Below are 8736 nucleotides of genomic sequence, written 5' to 3' on the forward strand. Positions count from 1 at the left end.
GTGCGACTGTTTCTGCAGCTCACCACTCCCCCAGAGGTTTGGTCACATGCAGAGAACAAAATTGTGACAACCAATGGGACTTTTTTCTATGTTATATGTTAAAAGTTTGAATTGTAATTTACCCATATGGCATCTATAGTTAAATTACAATGAATCTCAAACTGATCACAGCTTTTTTGTGTTATAGTATGATTGCAAAAGCTCTTTGCATATAATACAAAAGATTTGCACTATGTTTGATAGAAAATATGCATCTGTAGTCTGAAAAAAATGCAGAAAAAATTAAAATGTTGAATTCTGGCTTTAATGAAGTGAATGTCAGTAAGAGAAAAAGTATATTTTGCATAATTCCAAACTGAGAGGTAAAACGCCTCCAAACAATAAACATCTAACCAGACCGTTAGCCATTTAATGCCTAAACTCACTAAACTTGAATTATTAATTGAATTGACTGTAACTTTATTCATATCCCAAAGGAAAAATTCATCTGTTATGGCACCACAAAAAAATCAAAAAGTTGCATGAAATTTACTGAATACATAAATAAGTACAAGCAATAAGTTTAAAAAATTTATAATATTGGATATTGACAAGTAATATAGCATATTACTATTATACACATATATATTAATATAAACACACATACACCTACACATTCACAAACACATATAATCCTATAAATATAAATATATACACACATATATACCTACAATGACTATATACACATATGAGCTGATTTCATATTTAAATATTACACAGTAAACTCGCATTGGAGACAACTAAATCAAATTTAAACTTTTATCTAAAATTCAAATCAAAACACAAGTTTTAAATGTAAAGTGTACAGAAAGTATTAGCTAGTTCACTACGCAGCGGTGCCGCTTGGGAAGGAGACACATTATATCTAAACACAGATGTATTTCTAAATGTTAAATTCAAATGTATTTTAAAAATGTAATGGAAATGTAAAAGTTTAAGATTATGTCTACAGATAATATCCTACTTAAGGGTTATTCACATGCACCTGTACAGGAGTTTTGCAGTTTGGTGGATCTAATAAGCATCAAACTATATTATGGTCTGTCAAATGGCCGTTTTTAAAACTGCTGATGTGCTGAATATTCCAGTTTAAGCTTTCATTTTGTACTGTAGGTGACATTAGAGGTTCTCTGTCCAGTGTTATAGGTCCATTATCTTAACCACTGAGCAACTATGTTGACATTGGGTGTGGGGTCATCTGGACCCCACAAGACAATACGCTGAACTTTTTTTTCAATTATTTTTTTAACTTCACTGTTGTCTGTGGCAGACATGAAATCCTGTCCACTTTCATCCACATTTTCCATGGCATTGATAACACGACAGTGTAAGGCTTGGGTCATCTGGACCCCATAAGTGAGCCCAAGGGTTACTCAAGCAGCCTGACAATAAGTAGGCGAGCCCCATAAACCAAACAGACTGACAGAGTAAACTGGTCTTAGTCATAGTTCTGTTTTTTTCCTCTTGTTCTTTAAAAGTCATAATACATCATCAGCCATTGGAAACTTTAAAATCTCATTTTTGTAATTCTTGGTAGACCTCAGCACATTAAAAGTGTGAAGAGGTGACAAACTTTTACTTGGTTCACACTGTTTGCTGTTGAATTGAAAAATATATTGTTCTAAAAAATGTACGGCTTTGCACACAGTTTAACTTTTCTTTTTATCTACGACCACAAGCAAAAACATCCTGGACTCTGGTCATTATGAGCCAACATCACATTTTAAAAAATATTGAAAGAGTATGATAGTTTACGACCACTTGTGAACTCAAATAGCTTTCTACTTGTGTACCACCGGTCTTTTAATTTACAGTGTCTTTTTGTATTTGCATGTAAAGGTGTCTCTCTCACCAGGGACCAATTAAATGATAAAGCAGTGCTGGTACAGGTTTATGTAAATGCACTTTGCAAGGGGTTTGTATTGATAAATGGCATGGAATTACAAAACAGCAAATAACTGCAGGCGGCGTACATTATTTGCTTTTATTATTATTTTTTTCTCCTTGATAAGGTTGCAGGAGAAAATGTTGCGTCTCCGGGTAAGTGGCACTCATTTCTGGAGGGTTGTTCTGTTTAAAGAGAGGAGAGGGAAGCAAAACAGCGTGCAGAAAAAAAGAGGAGAAAGAAACCCTCCAAATGAACAAAGTGACTCAACAGCTTGCACAGAGCCGGACACGAGTGAAAAATGGAGCTGCTTGTCGAGGCATCATTAAAGCCGGATTTAGCTGTATTGTTTACATCAACAATAAGTCAGGCGGCTCTCTTTATCAACATCTCATTTGGTCTGTATGTTTTTCTGGAAAAATAATGAGGAGAGAAGAGGTGACACCAATAAAATCAGGCACCTGTTTGCCTAAGAAAACCATTTACACTACTCACAATAAGTTAGGGATATAGTTATTTACATGAGTGCTTTTCCTATTTGGTTTGAATTTTTATGAAATACATTAAAGTTCCTTTTGATGTTACTAATAATGAATATTAAGAGACATCATTTTTTTTGTTTGATATTTACTATACTTAAATAAAAACAATAATAAAGATAGCCCCAAATAACAAAAAAAAAAAAAATTATGTTATTAGCAAATATTTCCACCTTTTGCAGCAATCACAGCTTCATGGTTCTGAGGTGTTCCACTCTTCCACAAATGCTACATGCAGTTTTGCCAAGTCTCTTGGGGTGGTCCCAGACATGCTCTATGGCACTGGTCACCAACATGGTGCCCGCGGGCGCCAAGTTACCCCCAATGACTTTGAAATGTAATGATGTAAGTGATCATTTGAAAATATAACAATTACTGAGATTAATAAAGATATTTGTTTCCTAGCTTGTTGTCGTTGTTGATAATTATGGTGAGAAATCAGTGTCTTCACATAGAGGATTTTCATTATTCATTATTAATAATGTATAACTAAAGGCAAACTAAGCAAATGTGTTATTTCCAACTGGTAGCGCTTCATATGACTCAGTACCCATGAAGTAGGTCTCAGTTTCAAAAAGGTTGGTGACCCCTGCTCTTTGGGTTCAGGTCAAGGGTCATTGCTGCCCATACCATTTAAGGGATTTCCACTTCGTGAAGTTGAGCCGACAATCCTGGCACCATGTGGTGGAGCATTATGGTCCATCTACAATAACCAAATTGGTTTTGTGCTGTCTGGTGTTGTATCTCCTCCACCAAAGGGAACCCTGAGGACCATGTCGACTTTGGCAAATTGCTCATCTTGCCTTCTTCAGCAACAGTGACAACCATCATTTCTGTGCAAGATGACCCAATACTCGTCAGTGGACAGGATGGTAGACCGTTAAGAAATTGTTCAGGTCACATAATCTTGTGTGTGTTGCAACATTCAGGGCAGTGTCTTGGTGTGAGTGTAGTCACCTGCAAGAGTTGTCTGGCATTCACATCAAAGCGGTGGAGTTGGTTGTCAATGGTTTGTCTGAAACCATAGCACCCTTCACATCTGCAGCTGTGTGGCATTTGCATCAGTTCTTAGGTACTGCTCATCGCTGCAGTCTTACTCTTTCAGAGCTCTACTCCTGGGTCTATCACAAACTCTGCTAGTAGTTTTGTGTCTTGATACAAGTCTGTTGATGACCTTTTGAGACACACAGACGTTTAAAATCTGACTGGCTACCACCAACCTGAAGATGAGCAATGTATCGTGGTTACTGGAGATGCTACTGCTACAAGGTACGGTGATGGGTTTATGACATATAAATTGTTGGGTTAACAGCAATGTGTATCACGTTAAGAGTTGTTTTAATGAGCCTGTATTCATCCAAGCTTATTTTAGTTGCATCACTGCTCCACGTATGACCACTAATGACCGACTACGGTGGCCATTTTGGTTCAATCGTTCCGGTCCCACTGTGGACCATATTTAGACTGAGGAATTTTAGAACAAACCGAAGTTCAGTCCGATTGAAAAAGAACCAACACAATCTCGAAAGATGGATCTGAGAGCAGTTCCCGGTCCTGGATAAGAGTCTGCTTGTGTGTTTTCAAACTGAAACTTTGTTCCAGATTATCGGGGGAAAGAACTCTGGTTCACTTTAAGCCGACCAAATGTGTCCAGTCTGAATACACCCTTAGATTTTGATGGCATCACAAGATATACTGTATGACAACAAGTATTTATTTATTTTTTGTTTCTAAATTGCAAAAAAGCGAAAAAACCAAAACTGAATTTGACATGGGATAAACTCTCGGTGCAACACTCCTGACTCATGTCTTTGATGCCAAATCAAATCATATGGTGATACTTTTATAAGAAGACTCAAGCTGGATGATACAAAAGACTGCTTTGATTCACAAACACATCATCTGCTCCAAAGAATCCGACAGGTATCAAAGCAAACGCTGTTGCACACAAACACGCACATTCAGCCGTGACTCAGAGAGGCTATAGGAATAACAACACAGACGGTACAGTTTGTAATGACAAATACATGTCAGAAGAGAAATCGAGTCAAACAAACACATTCAGACACACACGCTACATCTCTTTAAACAGATTTATGTATGAAGATTATAAAAAAGGCTGTTCCATCATGTTTATGTATACTTGTTGGATGAAATGGGATTTTTACTTATATTATTGAGCTGGAAGTAAAACACTGAACATCACTTCCTGTCTTTTTATGAGGCAAATTATGTCAATTCACTTGTGTAAAGTTGTTGCAACAGTGATAAAATCTATATTATTCAATAAAAGGTTTAATTATAATTTGACATAAACATTTTAAAACGGTAAACATTTCCCATTACTTTGCTAGCTGGGAATCCAACCCAGCTGTTAGGTTTTATTGAAGATAAATAATATTACAGCTACTGTCCCTGGTAATATTTTTACAAGGCCTGTGTCCACATGGCAGCCCCACACCAGAGCAGCTCTCAGGTGCAATGGGATGGAACTCACCAAATGTTTTTTATGCTCCTGACTGAAAACAGCTACAGATATTGGAAAATATAATTAATACAAAATAAAATGAATATGTGAGAAAATTGCTTAAAGGTTATTCGGTTTACGTCTGATTCTAGTGATACTTTATATGGCTTTAGTGTAGAGGCTTTCATTAGTTCCCTGCTTAAACAGGCTATTTGCTAACAAGGTGCATAGATTAATCAAATTAGTCCCGTGGTTTGGATTATGTTGAAAAAGAACTCCTTACAATGGATGTGTTTTAGGTTTTCTTCTTCTGATACATGCATTTTTTTCCTTTTCACATGAATGGATTATGAGAGTTTATTCTATTTACCAACATATTTTTATTAGCATACAATGGGAGTCAGTTTGGCATGTTTTTACAACCTCTGGAAAAATTATCTTAATGTTTTAATCTTCTTTTAGACAATCACAACCACACACTGTGAGACGCTTACAGACGCTAGTCTGATTCTAGAGACACTGATCTTTCTGGTAGAGGGAACCTAATAAAGTTAACTTGCTAACAGTCTGATTCCAGATCTTTTCTGTTATACCTCTGTTGTTCAAGAATCGATGCCACCTCCAGTCTTCCCTCATTACAGGATTCTATCACGTCAAGCCAGACGATCAGTTAATGATGGCTGACGTTCTTGACAGTGACCATTACAGAGAAGGAAGCCTGGAAGATTCACCGGCTGACCGACTCCTTCCACACCATTTAAAGAATTGGACTCCTAATACAAGCTAGATCATTTTGCAGGTTGGAGACATATTTCTGCTGAATTTGGCGTTGTCTTCAAATTGACCCCCTTTCAATACTTTTTAAATTGAGTGGATTTCAACACCGTACAGTATGTATTTCTAGTATCACAGTTTATGTCGCAAAAAATAATCTTAGGAGTGTGTAACATACAAAAATGCATACCTGAACATAAATCACCTAAATTATTTTTTTTATTCCAATTTACCAACATATGCTAATCTATTTGCCCACTTTGAGATGATGTCACAACCAATTTACTATAAAGAAAAGACGACATGCTCTATTCTGACAGTAAAACTGATCCAGATTGGCCCCTATTTTTCTTTTTTTCACCTTCTTTTATTATTTAACACCTAAACAAAATACTTTTGTGAAGTAGCTTGAACAATTAAGTAAAAATGTTGCAACTATCAGACTTCTTAAATACTATTATACTATAAAGATGCAAAAATTCAATCAAAAATAATTTAAGAAAGAAAAATCACAAGTAAAAACATCTAGACATGACAAAAAGAACATCACTGAACAAACAAAATTATTTTTTTTCTTTTTATAGATCAAGTAAAATGTAATCAAGATCATTTTGGGATCTTCTATAAATGTACTCAAATGTGACGTGATCTTTTGGTGTTTCTCAAAAAAAAAACATGTAATCTATTAGTTATCCTGCAAAAGTTACTGTCACACTTGCAGAAGGAACTCCTGCAGCTTTTTTGGGCATAATAAACTCCAGACCAGCATGCTGTGACCTTCCCTCTCAGCTTCTTTGACTTCTAAGGAAAGGACATGCATTATTCTCACTGCTGTTAGTCTCAAGCTTGTGTGTCTCTGACCGAATCCAAGACAGTAAATTTAAGAGATTAAAAACATGACTCTAATCTGCTTGGTAGAATCAGATGACCACACTCTGTGTATGTTTACAACCCTTTAATGAAGCCAGGTTACACATTAAGCTATTAGAAAAATAACAAAGAATCTTAGCACACAGTATCTTAAGCATGACTGCTTTGATAAAAGTCAGTGCAAATATTAAGTTCCATTTTGGGACCAAAAAAAGCAAATAAGGAATAAATGAAGACAGAGCAGCGAGGAGGAACAATATCTGCAAAACTCACCTAAGCAGGGAGTGATGTTTTATGAAGTAAAATTTAACCCACTAATGAAAACAAAAGACACAGTTTATGGTTGGATTTTGATGAGGTAAAATGAAGGTAGGATGTTTAAGTTGTCAGAGTCAGAGGTGGAACTTTCCAGCTCCATCGATGGTCAAAGACAGGGTGGGATGGACTGTCCTTGAGCGGAAGAACTGCAAGTAGACCTTGAATTTTAACCACCAGTGAACACTGGTGAACCACACAAGATACTGGATTCAGTCATTTTTTCTCATTTTTCTACAAAAAGTTTGATTTGTTTTGTAATTTTGTAATGTTCGTTTTCTTGCAAGACATCCCTGCGCTGGTTAAATAGATTGTTCATTCTTATGTTTTTTGTGTCAGGGAACCACTGCAAAATAGTTTACTTCTATTAAAAGTAGTAGCGTTTTGGCTTTTTCTGCTGAAGTTTCAGTTTATAACTATATATTTTTTTCTCAGTTTAAACTCTGACTTTGTCAGGATTAGTAAACGTCTTGGGAATAAAAGTGCATCCTTAAACAAAACAAGGCATCATTTTTGGCAGTTTCCTTTGAGTTATTTAACTGTATTTATTTAAAGACTAATTGGAATCTTTGTAAGGTTAAAGCAATCATTTTTGACATAATTGCCATTGTAAGAAAAGAAGATGAAATCCCCTACTAAGGATAAAACATGTGATGCAGAATCTTGTGTTATCCACAAGCGTTTCAGTCCTAAACAGTGCTTAGATGAGTTGATCTCAATTGTTCATACAATTTCTCAAGTTCTTTACTCTCCATCCATAATCTAAGAAAGCAGTATTTATCTATAGATATTAACCTGATTGGTTCCACATGCTGGAGAGAATAGAGCCAACCAAGCAATGAAGAGCTCAATATCTCCACCTTTAGGCTGTGAACGATTTTTCCCTCCATATTGATACTTCAACATTAAGCAAAGTAAAGAATCTGATTGATTTATGCTTTTTTTGTTTTTTTTAAAGCAGAGCTGTAAATCCATTCATGATACTAGCCTCACACACTCTGCAACAGAGTCATCAGTTTTATGCAGACAGAGAGCTTCAAAAACTGTCTTTCAGGAGCATCGTGTACACGTGAACCCCATCATCCAAACAACCCCTCCTCCTTATTGGCTACAGAAGAACTAAGGGGTGCTGCACCAAAAAAAAAAAAAAATGCAAGAAAGAGAGTACACAGCTTCATAATCCAACTATGGTGGAGAGAATGCCAACCTTTTATTTGACATTTCTTACAAATAAGACATATGTATCAATGAACTTATAACAAGAAAATTCTGTATTTCTGCTGAGAATCTTTGGTATTTGGATGGTGCAAATTTAGGGGTTGTGCGGCCTGTGTAGGGTCAGAGAAGAGCGGTTGGTCGAAGGCACACCTTAAGGATGTTAAGAAGAGGTGTTTTACTTACAGTTCCTTTGAGGCTTGTTGAAATTAAACATTTAGTTGTCACACGTGTATAGTGAGTGTACTGTTAAGTATTTGAGCTAATGTAAGTTGTATACAGTTATGACATACGGGTAATGGAGTCGTACGGTATGTGCCATACTAGTAGTTAGTAAAATCTTTGGTTACAACTTCCCTTTTTGGCTAGATAAGCAGAATTCAAAATTTCATAAAATTTAGAAAAAAAACCCTTTCAAAATAATATTTTAAAAACTTTTCAGAAATATCAGCTTTTACGCCTTTGAGTGTGAATAAACTGTAACATTTTTTTTTCTCAGAGAAACAGCTAATCAAAGCCGCAAAATTCAGTTTTAAAGCTTAAAATGACATTTTTGTTGCGACCTGCTGCGGCAGGGGGAGGGACTTCCAGCTTTTAATATTTGGGCGCCATATTTTTTCTCTGTAGCCAGA

The sequence above is a fragment of the Oryzias melastigma genome, linkage group LG16, assembly GCF_002922805.2.
Source record: "Oryzias melastigma strain HK-1 linkage group LG16, ASM292280v2, whole genome shotgun sequence".
NCBI lineage: Eukaryota > Metazoa > Chordata > Actinopteri > Beloniformes > Adrianichthyidae > Oryzias > Oryzias melastigma.